The 20,479-nt window shown below is 48.8% G+C and overlaps 1 long non-coding RNA gene across 5 annotated transcripts in view; it reads left to right on the top strand.

Moving 5' to 3' along the window:
* LOC109371022 (uncharacterized) overlaps window positions 1-20,479 on the top strand; it is a 47,632-nt gene that overhangs the window by 17,689 nt on the left and 9,464 nt on the right. For 4 of the 5 annotated variants that reach the window (XR_014879667.1, XR_014879669.1, XR_014879668.1 and 1 more), the window contains 4 exons: window positions 1,697-1,751; window positions 2,867-2,976; window positions 5,451-5,600; window positions 6,203-6,366. This is a non-coding gene — a long non-coding RNA (uncharacterized LOC109371022). The remainder of the gene's footprint in view (window positions 1-1,696; window positions 1,752-2,866; window positions 2,977-5,450; window positions 5,601-6,202; window positions 6,367-20,479) is intronic. The other variant, XR_014879670.1, reaches the window with a different exon arrangement.

Here is a 20,479-nt window from a genome sequence, read left to right as displayed (position 1 = left end):
TGTCACTCCCTTAGATTTCAGCTCAATCATTTCCAAAATGTGGAGCTGTAGCTAAAACGCCTTTGCAGTTTAACAGGATTTTTCACAGCCTACACAGCAGAGGCTAGAGTTGCTCATCACCTGCTGTTGTAATCTGCACCGTTAAGCCTCCAGCTCTATACAGAAAGCTTAACTTTGCTTTGCTTATTTGCCTTCTCTATTCCCTCGCATCCGGCAGCCATATTTCAGGCAGGAAAAGTTAATCTTTTTTTCCCCTGACTCCAGACAAAGGCATTTCAAATGAGATACAAATTGCTGATGAAATTATTGGCTTTGAGCCCCATCTGGGAAAGGCCCACTTAAAAGAGCCCCTGCTAAAGGGAAGAGAGCCATTTTCTGCAACTCTGACAGCGTGCTGCCAGGAATCGCAGGATCATGGAAAGGTTTGGGTTGGAAGGGAGCTCAAAGGCCGCCTGGTGCCGCTCCCTGCAGTGCACAGGGACACCCACAGCTCCAGCAGTGCTCACAGCCCCAACAGCCTGACCTGGGCTGTCTGCAGGGACGGGGCACCACCACCTCTCTGGGCAACCTGTGCCAGTGCCCTACCAGGGGCTGAGATGCTCTCCCTGCAGGCAGTGGGACACTGATCTGTCCCTGCAAATGCACAGAGCATCTCCACAGCTGTGTTCAGGATGGGCTGTGCAGGATGCTCCCTTCCTTAGGGCTCATTATAAATGCCGTCCTCAAAGATAAATGTACAACTTGATGCAGAGGTATGCTCTCTGGCAAAACTGAAAAGTTATAGATGTTAGCTTTGTGGCTTTATGAAAGCGCTTTCTTATGGAACCTGAAATGACCAAGATTAGATTGAATTAATATGTACAGGTTTTTTTTACAAAGATTTCTAGCAGAAGCATTTCATAAAAATGCAAATCTCAGCTGAGATTTATAATTAGTAGAGATATGTGTGGAGCTCACAAATTATCAGCAAAGCCAAGCTCTCCACGGATAATTGCATGGGGCTGTGCTCAGCATCTGATGGCATCCTCTGTACCCTGCTGCCAGCTCAGGGGCAGCGCAGCGTGCCCTGGGCACAGGCATGGCATGTGGGAGCTTTGCAAAAGCAGGACGCAAGGGGATATCATGGAGCACCTGCTGGGAGCAGGAAGAGGAAGAGGAGGAGGCAGATTGTGATGCAGTTGTCCTGGTGCTTCCACATGCTCCTCCTCCTTTTGTGGTGTGGGAATAAGTCTGCTGTGCTGGGAGCTGCTGGGTGAGCTGAGAGGAGCAGAGATGCAATGCTCTGGGACAATCCATCCTGCTGATGTGAATCTGTACGTATTGGTTTTTCCAACTTCTTGTGATTTCCTGATACCGTGTGAAAAACCGCAAAAGAAAAGTTACTACAACTGCTGTGAAGTTTTTGGGGAAGGGTAGCAAACCTCTGCGGCAGCACAGCTTTTCATAGGATCATAGAATTATGGAATCATAGCACGGCTCAGGTTGGAGAGGATCTCAAAGCCCACCCAGTGCCACCCCCGGCCATGGGCAGGGCTGCCCCCCACCAGCTCAGGCTGCCCAGGGCCCCATCCCACCTGGCCTCGAGTGCCTGCAGGGATGGGGAACCACAGCTCCCTGGGCAGCAGTGCCAGCGCCTCACCGCCCTCTGACAACAGGATTGCTTCCTCACAGCTAACCCACATCTCTTCTTTTTCAGGTTAAAGCCATTCCTCCTTGTCCTTTTCTTCAGGCAGCGCTGGGCACGTCCAACTGTGAGCTTTCATTTCTCTTCCATTCGGTCTCTGCCATTTCTTCTGGAGGCCAGAAGGAGACCCTGGTGGAATATTAACTCCGTGGTCGCTGAGTGATTATTTATTGCAATCATTGCTTACGGGTCCTTTGACTCGTCTCTGTTAATTAGACTGCAGGGTGTAATAAACGTGATGGAAGGCGCCCAGGCAGGGCTGGGGATGCTGCAGCGTGCGGAGCAGCCGCTGTGCTGGGTGCAGCCTCACGGCCAGCCAAGCCTTGACCTCATCCATCCAGCAAAGGGCAGGAGAGGCTTACAAGTCTGAAATTGTATTAAAAGAGAGAGCTGGTGCTGGACAGCATGGCCCTGCTGGAAATGAGTTCACACTTCCAGAGTGCCTTCATGGTGTTCTGTCAGTGCCTGGCCTCGGGGCACTGAAGCCTGGCACCCAGATGCTCACCATGGTTCTGTCTGGATGGTTACCTGTGCCCAGGTCACCCATTTCAGCACAGCAGGGATCTGGCCCTGTGGGGCAAATGGTGGCATGCACACCCCAAGGGCATTGTGGGGTGGGAGGCAGCAGGCACACAGAGCTGCCCCTGCCCTGTATCTGGAGATATTAGGAAAGGAAGGAGAAATGAGCTCATTAAAATGGCATTGCAACCCCCAGTGGGGACTCCTGCTGAAGCAGACTGTGTGTGGTGCGTTACGACGAGAGCTGAGAGCAGCTCAGCTCCAAGAGTTATTTAAAATTTAAACCCACAAATTAAACAGGTTCTTTTTTATAATGATAGAGTCCAGGTCCCGGGTCCCTGAGCACCTCTAACTCGCAGACAGCTGAAATACTTCTCTCCATGAGCAGCCTATGGGTTCTAGCATCCCCACTGCTCACACATGTCCCTGCTTGTGGCCGGGTGCTGCTTGCCCTTAGGTTGGCTATGGCTGAACCCTCCCAAACCCCCCCAAGCTTCAGTGGTGCCACGCAGAGCTCGGGTCAGCCGCAGTCTCAGCTGACTCCTGCTTTGAGTTTTAACTTCAGTTTTTAAATTATCACTCAAAGCAAAGCCGTGGTGAGAGGAGAAGAAGTCCTGACATTTGTGTCACAAAAGGAAACCTTTTTTCCTTTCTTCTTTAAAGGCTGGCTTTTCTCCTGCCGCTACCTGTTGCTCTGAATGGATTCAGTGAAAGGAAGCTTTGGGATGGCAACACTGAAATTCTAAGCCCTGCAAGAAAAGCAGACGTCACAGGTGAGAGATGTTCGTGTCTTACAAAACAGAAAAAAATTAGGCATCATTAAGAGCAGTAAGCTTCAATCTCTGCAATTTAATGATGCAAGGCAGTCTGCATAGCACAGCTGTCTCTCCACACAGCAGGGCAAAGCAGTGCTCTGAAGTCACGGTGGGGACAGGTAGAATTTTCCTATTGATACTTTTCCTGAAGAATCAGTGTTTTAATTTAATAAAGTAGGCAGATGGAATTTGTCTTTGTCCTTAAACATGTGCAGCTTTAGCTCAAAAAAGACAAACACAAAGGGGTGTTTGCTTAATCCACTGTGTACCAGCTCTAGTTGCCCCTGGACTGTATTTCTGTGTTGTCACCCGGATGGGATTTTTGGGTTGTCACAATCATCTTTGGGAAGAATGTGCCCATCTCTCATTCCACCCTTGCTATTGTATTAAGAACTCCTTCCCATGAGCTCCTGGGCAGGGCTCAATAACCACTGGTTCTGCACAGCTTTGTGTTTGTTGAACTATGCAACACAACTTAGGACAAAAGGGAGAGAGACAGAAAGGGGAGGAAAATGCTATTTTATTTCAGTGCAAAACTGTCCATTTTAAATACCCTTCTTATTACATTATCTGCATAGTAATACTAATAATAGATCTTGTTGGCAGTTCTAATGAGGCCGGAGAATATAAAGTTTCCAATAAAGTTAATTGTTGCCTTTAATATTCTCACACATTTATAGATGGTAAATCTTCTAATGGAAAAAAACACCCATTTTTCTTCCATTATGCATTCAGGACCTGTCCATTTCTTGATAGACCAAAACCATGTGCTTGGCTGGGCCAGTAACTGGACAACGAAAGGAAGTCAGCCCTGAGTTTTATTTAAACCATCATTTAGGGAACAGCTTGAAAAGAGTTTCAAAACACCTTTAAAAGATCCTTTCTAGGGATGAAATTAAAGATTTTAAGTTTATCTGAAGAGGAGTTTCCTCCACCAGGAGAAAAATCTCTGGGCATGCAGCTTGCCTGGGCTCGGGTCTGTGCTGGAGTGGAACATCTGTATGTTGTCAGTGTCAGGGTCTGCTCTGATGTGCTCTGCTCCTCTTCCTCTTCTTCTCTTCTTCCTCTTCTTTCCCTTTGTTCTCTTCTTCTTCCTCTTCTTTTTAGTCTTCTTCCTTCCTCCTTTTCTCCTTCCTCTCCTTACTCCTTTTCTCTTCTTCCTCTTCCTTTTTTCTTCTCTTCTTCCTCTTCCTTTTTTCTTCTCTTCTTCCTCTTCCTTTTTTCTTCTCTTCTTCCTTTTCCTTTTTTCTTCTCTTCTTCCTCTATTTTTCTCTTCCTCTTCATTTTCTCCATTTTCTTCTTCCTCTTCTTCTTCCTCTTCTTCTTCTTTCCCTTTTTTCTCTTCTTCTTTTTCTTCTTCCTCTTCTTCTTAGACTTCATCTTCCTCTTCTTCTTCCTCTCTTTCCCTCTTTCTCTTCTTTTCCATCTTCCTCTCTGTCTTCTCTTTCTTCCTCTTCTTCTTCCTTCTTCTCTCTCCCTTCCCCAGGATGCTGCCAACCTGCTGCTCCAGCACTGGGTAATTTATATGCAGTACTGCCATTGGCTGTGCCTTCGTTCATAACAGGTGGTTGGATAATTAAGTGTGCTTTATGCCTACAACACTGTTTTGCTCAATGTAATTGCAGATTCCATATAAATAATTCACACGGAATTATTATACTGAGGACATCGCTTGCCTCCTCATAATTTGCTTAACTGAAATAGGCTCTTTCATCACTAGCAGTGATTTGCTTTAAGACCATGTACACAGCATCCTTTACAGGCCGACTTCAGCGGAGATTACTGTAAATTTAATTAAGTTATGCAAATTGTTTGTCCACTCTGCGGTGAAAGGGCGTAAAGCCACTGGGCTGTGCAGCCCAAGGGCAGCGAATGGGAGCAGTGAGCCTGGCACCTTTTGAAAGAAATAGGTGATTATTAATAACGAAATAATAACAGCAACCTACTTATAAGTGGTGCCTTTCCTCCCCGCAGTGATACTTGTGCTTTTTGCTAAGTGCATGCAAGACAGCACATCTTTGCTGTTAGCACTGCATGGGAGTGATTTCGGGTTGCTGCTGTCTGGCTGCATGAAGGCACTCCTTGAGAGATGTCCTCTGGTGCTGTGATGGGCACTGTGTGGGCTGAACCCATGGGCACGGGGAGGGCACAGCAAAGTGCTGAGTCCAGTGATGGCCAATAACTGTGTGCACTGTGATGCACTGCCTAAACACAGTCCTGTGAGCAGCAGAAAATACACAGCAGACCTTTGTGTTCTGATAAAGGAATCTGAGGACGTGTTTTAGGATTGCTGAAAAAATTCACTGATTTTTTGGTATATTTGGGACTCCATTTTCAGTCAGTGTAAATGCATTACCTGCAAGTTTTCAAATGGGGTGTAAGTGCCATTATCCACATCAATGTGCCTTATGCACATCATCGCTTTTGGGCAGCACAGACATTTGTGAGCAACTGTCTTCAAGGATGAAGCACAGGAAGAGTAACATTTCATCCAGCATCACTGATGGACACCATGAGACCTCGCTGGGAGCTGCAGCCTCTGCCACTGAACCGCACTGATGTGTTGGGTTCACAACAGCAAGGTCAGACATCACACTGCTCTGATGGCTTTGTTGCTCTCTTTTTTCTACTCTTATAATAAAATATTAAAAATTAAAATAAGTTTTGCAACCTATGTATATGAATTATATTACATATATGAGGGCTGCTCCAAAAGTAATGCCTCCTGTCTTATGATGTCAGCTCACCACATCAGAGCTGGATGCTGGTGGTACAGCAGTAGAGGTGGAACCTTCCCACCAATATCCATTCCATGCTGTTGCTGTGTGACAGATGGCAGCAGAGGGGCAGCCTGACACAATGGTGTCTGACGTAGAAGTGCAGATGAAGCGAAGGTGTGTCATTGAGTTCATCCATGCAGAAAAAATGTCACTTATTGATGCTTGGTGAATATTTCTGAGACCAAACAGTGGATGTGAGCACAGTGAGGGGTGAGTGGTGCTCTTCAGCAGTGGCAGCAGTAGATCTGATCTGCTGGTGCAGGTTCTGATGAGCATGGCACGTACGTCTTGTTCTGCTGGCAAAAATGCAGAGTTCATGGCAGTGACTATGTTGAAAAATAGTGTTTTGTAGCTGAGAATTTACTCCATCAGATACTGTTATTGTGTTCTGCGTGCTCTTGTAGCTTCCATGGAAATAAATAGGAGGTACAACTTTTGGAGCAACCTGCGTTCATGCAGCCCACGATGATTCCTCTTCACTCAGTGTGCCATGGGTTGGACACACATGTTGTACAGCACAGAGACAAGTGCAGAAGAGAAAATGATGCTACAGCAGGTGATAATTCAGGTAACTGCACCCTTCCCCACCCCAGGAGCGCTCGTGCCATTAGGATTTCTGTGTTCCAAGGAGCACTCAACAAGCTGCCAGATATTTATAACATTGAGAGTATGCTCTTGCCCCATGCCAGCCCCTCTGCCCCCCCTCCATCCCTAGGCTCATGGCATCACCTGAATAAATGAGCCTTCCCAACCCCCTGGGCCCATAGTAGGGTTGTCCCCATCCAATGCAGGAGGAGCTCAGACCGAGCGATGTCCCCAAGGTCACTCAGCATGTCGATGACAGAGATGGATTTAGAACCCAGGAGGTGGCTTAAAAAAAAAAAAAAAAAAAAAAAAAAAAAAGTCTTATCTTTATTTTTTTTATTGCATTTAAAAAATAAAACACCGTTATTAAATATCATAATACTCATAATAGATTTGAGTCTTGAACTGCATCCAGAGATGCTAAATGATAAATATAGCTATTATCAGAATAAGCACTCAGTGAAATTGATAGCTAGCATTTGTTTAATGAGTGTGTATATATACACAGAGAGAGGCATGCATGTGCGTGGAGAGGGAGAGATTTCCGTGTGCATTCAGAAGGGAAAATTCTGATGTAACAGAACACTGTCAGCTCGGGGCAGTGCTTTCCTGCTGCTCAGACACCCCTGCAGAGAAAGTGTTAAATTCTGTCATGCTAAAGGTCACAGGAAGACCCAATAAATGCCCAGTTTAACAATGGGGAGAAATATTTTTATCGGTAACCTTTTGAGAAGCGAGTTTAATTGCATGCTAACAGTCATTCACTGAGGGCCGCCAGGAACTGCAGAGGAAGGCAAATGACAACAGTTTGAAGGGTCGTTAAAGTTGGACTCTGCTTTGCTGAGTTTGATGCAGAGTGGTCCCAGCGCTGCAGGAGAGAGCGGGGCTGGTGGCAGCCAGGAGCCCCAGGTGGCACTGCTACGTGTCAGGTGTGGATGGAAGGGTTTGGAGAGGAACCTGCTGGATTTGGGGGTGGCACAGCTGATGCACGCAGAGCACTACAACTGGGGTGCACAGGGTGGAAAGAATATCTCATGTACATCACACCTGGTGGGTGTCCCCTGGTTATTTGGGGGTTGAAAGCAGAGCACCTGGTGGGGGAGGCAGCTGTAATGTATTATGAGGGCAGCCTATAAGATGGTGCTGCCCAGAGCAGCTTTCTTTTAGTAGGGAATGTAGAGGAGCGTGAACACCTTCCTTCAGGGCTCAGCCAGGCTCCAGGCATGGGCAGAGTGGTGTATAAGGCTCCGTTCCCTGCTTCTTTGTCAGCCAACAGCAATGGGGCTGGGGAGGTCCCAGGGCTTGCTTAGAAGGCTGCCCAAGGTAAGCGTAGCATCTTCTGTCTTATCAACCTGGCGGTGTGTGTGGCAGTCACTACAACCTTTTCTTAGTGCCCCTCCTGCTGCTTGTGGAAATGGAAAAGGGAAAGCATGTGGCTGTGGTCCCTGTCCCTGAGTGTCCCCTGTCCTGCTGCAGGCACAGCTGCCCACTGTGCCCTAGGGTAGCACTTCATTCTGCACAGCTTGCGGGTGTGAGTGAAATATTTCCCTGTTTTCTGGTCTGGGGGGACAAGGGCTGCAGCTTGCTACATGGTCTTGCACAGGTGAAAATGATGATGGTGATAATTGAGGGCTAATTACTTTCTGCTGGCAGTGGGCCACCAGGTGCCCTGGCTGGCACAGAGTCAGAGGCTGAGAGTTGTTTTCCCCTCTGAGGTCTGGCGGAGGGGAGCAGCTGCAGTTGGTGCTGCTCCTTTTCTCTGTGCTGGTTTTCACCAGAGCTGCTCAGTAACACCGTCTCCCAGAGATGCCTTATGGTGGGGGAAAGAGGTATGGGTCAGCACATTTTTTGGAGGCAGGAACAAACATAAGCCATACTTCTCTTTGTTGTCGTGTTTGCTTGTTGGTTTGGCCAAGCTGAGCAAATGACCCAGCTTGGAATTCACTCTGCAAGCATTTCTGCTCAGACAGTGCCCCTTTCTATAATCTGTAATGATACCTCTGATGTGGTGCTTAAACAGGTTGTTTCCTCTCTATAGACTTTTAATCTCATATTTTTCCAAACTGCTTTACCTTTATCTCTCTAGACTCTAAATATATATTTCCATCCAAACCATAATGCCTCGTTTCAGTTGTTGAGCACTTACAATGCAGAAATTAATGTCAGTCTTAATAGCTGCAGGGAAAGTAAGGAATGAGGGCTGCATGGTGTTATCTCAGGGTACGGAGCTGTGGGTTTGGCTGTGGCTGCAGAACAAGCTGCTCTCCTCCTGGTGCTCTCAGATTCTTGGGGCACCCCTCTGGTAGATGATCCAAACCAGTGGTCAATGGAGATTGCAGAATCAGAGATGGGAGAGATGGCAGAGATGGGGGAGTGGTTTCTTCTGGACGCTCTGCTTTTAAGAGTGCTGAGCATCCTTAGACTTTGTGAACTAGTGCAAGCCTAGGCACTGGATGAAGTTTTGTAAGTGAATGCATGCTGCATGGTTTGGGTTGGACACATGGCTTGCTGAAACCTGAAACTCCTTGCTTGTGCTGCAGTAGCCAACAGCTGCTAGATAATAATGGCACAGCTTCCTGCAGGCATTACGAGGCTTCATTAATAAGTGTCAGGATCTGCTGCTGAAGGGGATACAGTTGTGTACAGCACTGTTACAACTGCGCAAGATGAAACAGGAAATTAAACTCAGGGTGACAGCAGTCGCTGCAGGAGGCAGCCCCTGTGGGAAGTCCAGGAACTGGGGGAACATCTGCTCGGAGGACAGGGCTGAATGCTCTGGGGTCTTCAGATGGAGAGAGAACCCAGGGAGCTATCTCTGTCCCAAGGTGTGTGCTGGGCTTTAATGGGGGCATCCTCGGGCTTGGTGCTCCTCCTTGTCCATCCTCAGCCCCAGCCCCACGCTATTTATTTGTGTTTTAGCAGAAGCATAATATAAATGAAGCACCACCATAAAAATGTCAGGGAAAGTTCAAACCTATTCATTACCCATTTCTTTCGGATTAAAATTTCCATCAAGGCTGCTTGGTTTTGACTTGAGTTGCTTTCCTTTTAATGAGCTTGATATAGAAGGTAAAAGATGCTAATTCATCCTTACATCTCTATCATCTCTCAGCTTTTTCTATATAAAGCATCAAGGTCGCATTCTGGGGAAATGTCTTTTTACCAAAGGTGCCATAATAATAATGAAGAAGCAATTTGTTTCAGCAAACTGCCTACAGTAATGAAGCTTAATTATAACCGTGTTATTAATACTGCTGCTTAAGGTAATTCACTTCTGAGCGGGGCGCAGAACAGTAAACTATAATTTAAACAAGAATCGAGACCTAATTTAAATCATCAGATCTGCTATGGAGAAAGGCAAACAGAGCGACTGTGATCGTACGCGGGCTGGAGTTCTCCCTCTGTTCAGCTCCCTGGGAACGTCTGGGGCTGCTGCAAGTGTCTCGGCTGTTTTCTCATCGCCGTGCTCCTTTCTAAAGGAACTGAAAGCAAAGCTTCCCCCTCTGCTCGGGGACACGTTCACCTGTAGGCTCCTGCCGTCAGCTTTCAGCTCGCGTGGCTGTGTAACACACACAGTGCCCGTGTGCCCCAAGGGAAGGGTGATGCGTGCACACCTACGTGTGTGCTGAAAGCTCCCAGGGTGCCCCAGATGCTGCCCAGAAGTGCTCTCTGCTGAGTGGAGCTGTTGCCCACCCCCCCGCCTGCCCTCCTCTCTCTATTTTGTGAAACATAGGAACGTCTCTGTTAGCACAGAGTTCCATTTCATTTGGAAGCCTTGGGACTGGTACCCCTCACCGTGTCCCTTCCTCCCCCTGCTGTCCCCCGTTGTTTCTCTTCTCTGGATCTTTATTTTCCAGGCTGAGCACCCCTCTCCAGGTCTCTCCTTCTCCCTCAGCCCATTCTCTCCTGTTGGAGGTGGCTTCACAGACCTCTTAGCTCCCTTTCTCTCAGCCCTCTGCTTCCCCCTTTTCCATAACAAGTTCCTTCCCTTTTGGTGGCTGCATGCCATGACATCCCCCTTCCCCAATCCCTCATTAGTTCTGTTCTTCCCTGTGCTCCCTCACCTCAAAGCTCCCGCAGCCATCTCTGCTCTCTGCTGCAGCGCTCCGACGGTTACATGGGCTCTGTGAAGCCAAATGACATGAAATGATATTTCTACTTTGCCAGTAATAACGTTTCCTTGCAAACCCCTCTTCAATAGGAAATAGAGTGAGAAACCACAGCAGTCTTTCTCCTTTCCCATTCCTCTTTAGGGCTCTCTGTCAAATCCATGCTCCCAAATCCTGGCATGCAAAATGCATTCACCCACAGAGGGTTCAGGCAGCTCTGTTTGCTCAGTGATTAGACCCAGGTTCACCCTTGTCAGCACCAGGTGTGGCTCTGTTAGAAATGGTGACGGAGGAGAAGAGGTACGGAGCAGAAGTAAATCGGCGGAGTGTTTCTTGGGCAGAGGAAAAAGCCTCCATCACTGTTCCACTTGACTGCAACCTCCTGCAGGCTGTTTCATCTCATATTATCTAAGCTCCAAGGGGGTGTCCAATTTGAGGAACAATAACTATAAAGTCATTTGCAGTCCCCCGCTGAGGCACAGCACATGATAGCCTGGGTAAAACAGCAAACAGACTTGATGGCCCCTTCTGCAGAGCTGGACTCGGGTGGGAGGGGGTGGATGGACCCTCTGGTGTGGGGCTGTATTCTCACTGTGCCCCACAGTGCTGCTGGAAAGGTCACAGGGATGAAGCCGTGCTGCTGTGGTACTGCAGGCATGGGCTGTGCTGGCACTCTGCTTCCCATTTCCTACTGTTGGTGCAAATGTTGGTGTGGCTCCACAGAGGTTAAAGCAGCTGTGACGAGCCCATTCATGCTGCTCCTGCCTGTGGAGCTGGTTCAAGAACAGGAAATTGGAAAAAGTGTGATAGCTCAGTGTCCAGCCTTCAGCAGTGAGCTGAGTGCTTCCTGCTTGTCAGTGGTGTTGGTGGGAAGAGGAGAGGATGGCTGCATGGCTATGGGGATACCCAGTGCTGCCAGCATGCACTGACCCTACTCTGCTTCAGCTGCTGCTGTTTGGTGGGAAACGTCCTCCCCAGCAAAGCTGCTTCACCTCCTCCATAGCGATAACCAGCTCAGGAAGGCTGAGTAACCTGGGACACTCACCTGTCTACCATGGGAATGGACTTTCTGTACTTGGATGCCACCAGAGGCAGCCCTGGAGCAGGGCAGGGGCTTTGTGAGAGCCTGTGCTGTGGGGCTGCCTGGGCTCTGTACCATGAGAAGCACAGCAGCTCAGCACAGAGGGGACAAATCTGTCTTTTGCTCCCACCCTCTGCTAAGCCCTCCTTCCAGGCGCAGAGCGAGCGCTCATTGCAGCAGTAGTTTTTGCTATAGATCCTCTGTCCTGGAAGCTTGGAAGAATCAGAGACTTTGACATAAGCTCAGATAGATCTGATCAACTGTTCTGCCTCCCCAGCTTTCTTCCCCCTGCTCACCATCAGGGTGCTCTTAATGACACCACTGTGTGCTTAGCCGTAGCAATGACTTTGTCACTCCCAGACAAGGAATGATCCATGTCCTTTGCCCCCTGCTGCTCATGGATGCCCACCTTTCCTTCACCCAGCATCCAGGCTGCTCTCTTGGAGTCCCAGAGCAGTGCTGGGTCACTGCCTGTCTCCTGCCTGTGGCTCAGCTCCCTGCTCTGCCTGCATGCTGCGGAGCTGCGCTCCTGAGCTACAGCCTTAATCCACGATAAGAGACTTGATCTCAGCAGGGGAGAGTCAACTGGCAAACACCATGAGTGATATAAAGCAGCCCAGCAGGACTGAACCATGGCATTATTTTAGAGAAAGGAGGGAAGAGGGGAAGGACCAGGGAAGAGAAGTAAAAACTAGGTACTGAGTTTCACTGTGTGTGAGTGTCACAGGTGATGCACAAGGTGACTCCCCAAGCCCTCCCACACTCACTTGTAAGATGAAAAACAAGCCCAGCATCTGTCTGGGAGATAAAGTAATGTTTGTGATAGTGTGGGAAAGGCTGTAGGCTTTCCTCCCTTGCTCAGTGCATCACTGTGCACAGCAGAGACAGTAGAAGGGAAGGGGTAGGAGCGACCCAAAGGGATCACTGAGAGAAGAAGAGGGAACGCTGAGAGTGGATACAGCTGCAAAATGGGATTTAGGAAATTCCTCTGTGCCAGCAGCAGAAATGCCCTTGCTGGATCCGTTTAAAGAATAAATAGTCTCCAAATGAGCAACTCAATGGCGATTTGTATGGATGTTCTACACAATTCGATACTGGGGGAGAAGGATGAACCTATTACAGTAATTAACTTCTTGCACATCAAAGCAAATGCTGAAGAAGCTTTTCTGTGCAGTGGTTTGATTCCAGATAGGAAGGAAATGGAAGCAAGAGTGGGAATGCTGTGTGTGCCCACTCTGCTGGTGTGACTTCCAGGGGCTTCCGCACCCAGAGACCATCTCAGAGGAACCCCTCCATGTCCGTCTGTCCATCTCCTGGAGGAGCACCCAAGGTCAGAGCACTGTCCTCCATCCAGAGCAGTGCCCTTAGCTTGGATCTGACTTAAAACAGTTTGAGAAAGGGAGGAAAAGTATTCAGTGGGGAGTTCGGGAAGAGAAGAAGTTTTAATTGGGTTTTATCTATTAGTTAATCAGGAAGTATTTCTGTGACAATTAGGTCAAAGCCTCTGGCATGTCTGTGAAGCAGACATCCATCATTAGCCCTACCTGGGTTTGCAAAGTGGTATTTATGAGCTTCCAGCAGGCGAAAAAGCCCTTCTAAGAAATTAAGGTGAAATGCACACTCTTGACCATGGGGGGAAGGCTGTCAGCTGTGATTGATGGCTGGGAGAGGGGAAGAACAGCTGTTTGTGGGGTCCAGCCACGTTTTAAAAACCTTTGTCTGTCAGCAGACAAAATGGTCCCCAAATGGGATGGGGTGGTGGTGCTGAGGCCACAGGCGCTGCTGCTCGAGGTGAGATGCTGCTGGGAGCATTGCATGAGGCCAAAGCACAGCCCTGCACAGTGGGGTCCCACTCATCTCTGTGCAGTACGCAGCCCGAGTCTCTGCAGGCTGCTCTAACCTCATTGCTGCACTGAGAAATATATTTTTCCCAGCGACTGTGTGCATTCACACCAGTCTAAATGAGGATTTTTCACACGGCTCTGTCCAAACATGTTTAAGGCCTTAAAACTCAGTTATGTGCCCAGCACTCTTCTGTAGAAGGGAGAGGATTGCAACGTGAGCAGCCTGGGGGGGATTGTCTGTTGATTTGGAGCTGGGGCTTGGGCATAGCTCAGCACAGAGCGTGCTTCAGCCATACTTTGTGCTAAGGTTGATTCATCCAAATGGAAATGATGGAAGGGGATCAAGCTAAGGAATGCTTCTTCTTGAAAATCTCCATAGTTTGGGGGTGCCCCATCCCTGCAGGCACTCGAGGCCAGGTGGGATGGGGCCCTGGGCAGCCTGAGCTGGTGGGGGGCAGCCCTGCCCATGGCCGGGGGTGGCACTGGGTGGGCTTCGAGCTCCCCTCCAACCTGAGCCGTTCTTTGATTCCAGTTATGATATTGATTAAAAATTGTTTTATGTTTTTTCAATTTTCAAAGAAGTGTTTTGGAAAGGGATTTAATTCACTGCAAGTAAATGAAAGATTTGGAAAACAGCCACAAATTATTTTTAATTGTTGAAACAAATGAAAAATCAGTTGGCGTTCTGCGGGTTTTGCCTGGGGATGTTTGCTGGCTCTCTTGTTTTCTTCTTCATCCACTGACCTCTTTCAGATCCTAAATTTTTGGTGCAGTTTGAGATAGTCTTTATCATTTTTAATCCTTTAGAATTCTCAGTGCATCAGAGAACCATTTCCCTGGTTTTCAGGCGGATCCCCCAACCGTGGAATTTGCTCGGATCAAAAAAGTCCCATCGTGCTGCCCTGCGGGGCAGCTCTCAAGATGTGTTGTTCATTCCGGCTGTGTCAGGGGATGTACATGGAACAGCAAGATGGGGTTTTCCCAAGGGAGATGGGGAGAAAGTCTTGAGGCTGACATGGTGACAGCAGACCCTCAGGAGCACACACACACACACACAGCAGTCTCGGGCTGCTCTCCTCCTGTGTTCGTGCACAGCTGAGCTTTGCTCAGGGCTTGCTGCAGGATGTGAGCAGGGATGTTTGCACAGCTCACCATTGTGCACCTCAAGTTGGCTTCTGAGTGCAGCAGCTTCCTGGGCATGGAATGGGAGCAATGTGTAAATCCCCTTTATGAAGGAGCATTGGGGTGAAGCAGTTTGTTCAGGTGCAGAACCCTCTCCAGGTCATCTCTGTGCTGTACCTCCCCAGGAAAAATCCCTGCAGGGAGGGCACATCGCTGGGAATCACAGCTCTCACTGCTTTCCACATGTGCAGAGCCAAAGCTGATCTGCTGGAAGTTGTTTGGCCGTGAAGGCTTTCCAAGCTGTAAAGTGGAATGAGAATCATTTTGAAGCCAATTTTTATTTTTTTTTTCCCCCTTAATTCTTGTTACAGGAATTGTTCATTAGCAAGCTGTGCAGCTCTCAGGGGAGGGCAGCCCTGCACCGGGGGCACCTGTAGGTGACATTGAGTGGGAAGTGGCACCTGGGGTGGCACAGAGTGGAGAGGAGCAGAGCACTGTTGGCACTGGGATTACCCTGAGGCTGAGCATCTTGCTCTGTTGCTCGGTTACATGAGGTCCCCTCGCAAACTAAACAAACCCAGCAGTTTCCTTGCAAGTTTTCAGAGGGCAGAAGCCCTTCTCTTTTAATTAGCTGCAGCAGAGCTGTTCGGCAGTGAGTGCATTGAGCTGCTGGGCACGCTGAGTATGGCCCTCCTCTAGGTTAAGTGGTAATTACACCTAATTAGGAGCAAATAAATATTGTATGTGCTTTGGACTACCGCAAGTGACCAGCGCAAAGCCAGAAGTGTGGGGGAATGTCTGCGTGCTGCTGTGGGTCCTTGCTGGTCCCAAGTGCCCCTTTTGTCTTTTACCCCATGTATCTCACACGGCACAATTGCGGTGCCCTTGGTCATCTTCCCCATTCCCAGCCTGGAGCTGCAGCCCCAAAGCTTCTCCCTCTGCACCCAATCTCCCCACTGCCCTCCAGTGATCTCCCCTGCCCATTTGGCACAGTTTCTGCATTGGCAGGATGAGGCTAATAATGATTACCTGGCTTGCAGGGATGCTGGAAGGCCTAATTAGCTAATGTCCATAAATGTGGTGCCTGCACCTGGATCTGCTGTTGTGTTTCTGGTACTTCTGGATTCTTTTCTTCTCCTTCTCGACTGCAGGCAGATAACAGTACATCCTGGAAGGAAGGATGAAATGCAACTGCAGCTTTGTCTTTTATTATGTTTCTGTTCTGTAATAAACAGCAGTGGGTATTCATTATTATTTAAACACCCCATGCTTCTGAAGCCTTATTTAGGCGACGTTTTTCCACAGCATATGCTGGAATTTACAGCAAGTGCAGCCGCTCTCCAGTCAACATTTGGTTTCTTTCACCCACAGACTGTGGTGCTAATTAGGGGAGGTTTCCCCTTGTTATCCCGGGGAGGCCAGGCCCAGCAATTAGCATTTTGCAGAGATCTGAGAGGAGATGTGGCAGAGTTGAGCCCGCAGGTGGGCAGCATGGGGGGGCCGTGGCCCTGGGGTGCTGTGTGTTTGTCCTGGAGCTGCCGGAGGGATTTGCATCCCCTTGGAACAGCTTTGACTTGGGAACACAAGGAACATGCACCAATGTGTCTTTGGGTTGTATCCGGCCCTGCTGTGCAGTGGGTTCTCATGGCCAGGAGGGCTCTGCTCCAACATACCCTCATACATAGGCAATGCCACCATAAGCAGGGGTCATCCAGGCTGCTGAACAACCTCTGTGCCACTGGGATGGGCTGTAGAACTTCATGGCACAGCTCAGGAACTCATTTAATTAACGTGAGACTGGGACGGGCTGCCCTCCATCGCACACCCTTAGGCATCAACCTGCAGTGAGCTTCTGCAGCATTAACAGGGATGGTCAGGGTGTGCTGTAAATAAGTGCATCAGAGCCTGCCTCAGTGTATTGCCAGTGCACAATGCAAAGCTTTCCAGGCACGGGCTTTGATATTGTAGAATCAAATTAAACTTTCTCCTCCTCCGAACTCCCTCCTGGCCGGTGGTGCAGCTCTGTGGGATAAAGGCACCACAGCCCCCAGTCAGCACAGCTGCTTGGGCAATTTCCCCTTTATACATACGCACAGCCTGACAATGGCAGAATGGGTCCCTGCAGGCAGGGAATATCAAGCAAAGCTGCTTTTGTGCTTCTGACTGCAGAGCAAAGCGAGCCCTGCGTCGCAGCTCCAGATATTATCTGCAAGCTGCTCTGTGTAACTTTATTTAGATCTTTCTGCGTTAATTGCATGGAGAAGGGCTCAAAAGTTCAGGATGTGAGCGAGGGATCTTTGATGTAGGAGGCTGTTGTCTCAGAATCAGGCTTTATATTATTATGTAAAACATAAAGGGCATTAGTTAGAAAACTGCTGATTAATTTAAGAACTCCGTCTTCGTGAGCTGCTTTGTTTAAGGAGAGGGGAGGAAGGAGCCTGGCTGCAGCTGAGGACAGCTTGCCCAGCCCTGCTGGTGCAATGAGAAACCAGCACCTTTTCCCCCTTGCCAAAATCAATAGAGGGACATGGTGGGGGGGGTCACCTAATTGGACGCTGCTCCCTGAGAGGCCATTGCAGTCAGAAACCCAAGCACGCCGCTTCAGCCTGCATCAAGGTCATCAATCACACTGTGAGGTGGGCATGGGCTTCTCCGCATCTCCATGTTCCATTGATCTGGAGCTGTAGCTCTACTGCAGGGTCATGGCAGCACAGCCCACCCCCATGGCTCGTGCCTGCCTCCCTTATGGCTTGCTAGTGAGAGTATTTTCTTTCTTAAAACAAGGGAATTGAATTGGGGCTTGCTTAATTTAGCACCGGCTTTGGGAATGGTCCAATGGTGTTGGCTAATTGGTGGTGGAGGGTGATGCCCAGTCACCGTGGGGTCCTGCAGCGAGAATCATAGACTCATAGCACCATAGAATCTCCAAGAGAAGGGGGTGGGAGTGCAGCCTCCTGCTGTGCCATGGGGCTGCAGCCCCTTCTTCCATCCTGCGTGCCCCTTCATTGGCATTGCACCTCTCCCATTGCTGGTGGCTGTTTGCTGAACCAGGTGATGTTTCCAGCTGTGGTATAAGGGTGTGAGGAGAAGAAATAGGGGCTGGTGTGTGGGGTGCACTTGACAAAGGGCAGTGATGCCTTGTGGAGGCTCTTGGGCCACCTGCTGTGCTGCTAATATGCATTTACTGCAGCATCCCTGGAAGAACATGCAGGAGTTGCTCAAGAGCCTGTGCTCCATCAGATCCACCCAGAAGGATTGCTCCAAGAGGAGCAGGAATAATCATCACAGACCCAGGATTAAAAAAAGAAGAAGAAGAAAATAATAATCAAAGGCTAATCCTTAAAACTCTTCTTTAATCTTTGTGCTTCCAGACCTAGTCTCCCTTTCATCTAGGACTTTGCTGTTCTTTAGTTATTCTACGGTTATAGAAACCACAAGGCTGTGAGAGGGAAAGAGAAAAGAAAAGATTAAATTAATGAGCAGGTAAGCAGGTTTATTATTTCGTCTGATCCTTCCTTCCTTCCTGCTAATTTCTCTGAGGCAATTTGGGAGGTAGAGCCTGTAACATTAACTTTGTGACAGACTATTGTATCCATTTTTTTCCTTAAACCATTTATCTGAATGATATTGAGATCCAATTTGCATAGCTACTTTAAGGAGCAGCACGGTGAGTGTGTATCAGCCAAGCTGTGGTGTCTGACAGGAGCATAAAAATAATGAAAGGGATACTTTCAGCTGTGTGTAATTATGGGATGTACACCACACCATGATGACAAGGTACCAATGGCAGTGGTGTATATTCCACACACTGACGGCGAACCCTTTTTGTCCCAAAGCAGTTGGAGATTCACCACGTGGGAAGTGGCATTCCTAAAGGTTCCAGGAGAACTTCTGCTGCCTCTGAAATGTCCAGGCACTGAGCCCACTGTGTGTGCCAGCTGCTGGGCAGGATCTCATTGCCCAGAAGGCAGAAGCAGAGGGTTGAGATGGAGTGCTGGCCTCTGCACCTCAGTGATGAGCTGTGCTCCTCCTGCACCTGCCCCGTGTTGGGAGAGGGAAACTGCAGCCTGCAGACCGTATTGCAAAAAAAGGCTTGAAGTCAAGGAGAAGCCAAGAGGGCTGTGAGGGAGCAGAAGGTGGTGGCATCATGCAGGAGTTGGCCTATGGGAGAAGTGGGCTCAAGAGAGTCATTCCACTTTTCATGCCAGTGTCTGAGTCTAATCCCCACTTCTAGCTCATTAATTGAACCGCAGAGAGCAAGTTTGAGGCCAAGTCCTCAGCTGCAGTAAGTCAATTGCTTCTGGTGGAGCTGAGCCAGCACTCGCTCCTTGGCTGGTGTGGGCTCTCCTGCTCCTTACATTGCTCCTACTTGAAATACTATGAAGTGCTGTGATGGAGGGAGAGATTGAAACTCCACCTGTTTTTTTTTTTTTTAATTATTATTTTTTAATGGTAATGTGCTCTCCAAAACTGCTCTAGTCATTCCCAGCACAGTCCTTAGGAAGCAGGCTGCTGCAGCAAATCCTGGCTATCTGACCGCCTTGGTCCTGGCTGTGATGGGATGCTTCTAATCCTACTGTTCCCTATCACTATAGAATCACTCTAATTAAATAGAATCCTGCAGTCCCATATACTGAGCTCTGCAAGAAGAGTGTGGTTTGAGGAGCTTCTGAGTGCTTTGGGCCCCATGACAAATGCTGTATGTGGTGGGGAGAGGGATGTGGGAAGTCAGGAACGATGGGAAGCACTGGGAGAAGGCTACCCATGGACCACAGGCTGCTCAGTGGTGTCTGGGGTTTGCTGCTGTGGGGAGGGAGGGCACAGCAGTACCATCAGAAAGAACTGTGGCCACATCCTTGGTTCTGTGTCCCACCAATCCAGTGAGTGAGCGGCCAAATGTGGTTGGTGATCGATTGGCCCCAATGGAAGTGCTTCCAGCCCTGGGTTGGGCTGCTGCCAGCCGTGAGCACGGCGGAGGCCTCAGGGCAGGTGTGAGTGCTGGGGACATGAGTTATGGCACCTGGCAGAGGTCGATGTCTGCAGTTCTCAATGAGCCGTTCAGGAAAGCAGCAGCGGTGATGGATTCTCGGTCGGGTCTGTCTTGCTGGCTGATAAAGCCTTAACTTAATAATTATGAACTGGACACAGGAAATAGTTTGGTGCAATGTGTGCTATGCTGATGGGTTGTGGTTTTAAGCCTTACTGTCTCGGAGAAGTGGTCTGAATGGGCACTGTAGATAGCCCTGCTCATCCTCGGGTGGCTATCCTATCCCCAGCCCAATGAAAGAGAGTGTTGGGCTTCTGTGTGGTGTCTGCAAAACCCACTGGGGGGTTCAGTGCACAGGGCTGAAGCAGGGTTTGGTCATTGCCTGCAGTGCTACTGCTGGTCATGCTTTTCCCCATCCCAGAAGGAAGCTGCCCTTAATGCTCCTGGGTCTGCCACCAGAGCTGTGCTATGGTTCTTGCACCCAGGGCTTGCTCCTTTTCTTCCCTCGACTTTTGTTTTTAATGATGTTTGTTCCAAAGCTGTTTTGCCGCTGTGTTTCTTTCCATCTGCCGCCTCCTTTCAATCCAATTAGGGCCTTGTTGATAGTTCCTTGAATTTAAGAGATCGCTTTCATTTGACCCCTGACTTTGAGGTTCATCTCGCGTAGCCCAATCCTGCACTGTCTGACAAGTTTCTTCATTTCATCTTCACTTGATGGAGCTGCCTGGACTGCTCTGTAGTGTCAGTGCTGTCTCCGAAGTAGAAAGCTTTTCAATTAAGGAACTTTATTTTTTAGGACTCATTAAAAGAGAGAGAGAGGGTTTTTTTTTTTTCTTCTTCCCCTAACTTCTTCTTTATGGGTAATTATTATTAATGGCCTTTCTTTTTAGTTTGATACAATCACAAAGAAGAAGGGGGAGAGGTGGCAGAGTCCCACTTGGTGGGGGGGAGGA

This window comes from Meleagris gallopavo, chromosome 26 (assembly GCF_905368555.1).
Source record: "Meleagris gallopavo chromosome 26, MGAL_WU_HG_1.1, whole genome shotgun sequence".
Taxonomy (NCBI): Eukaryota; Metazoa; Chordata; class Aves; order Galliformes; family Phasianidae; genus Meleagris; species Meleagris gallopavo.
This window is presented reverse-complemented; position numbering and strand designations above follow the sequence as displayed.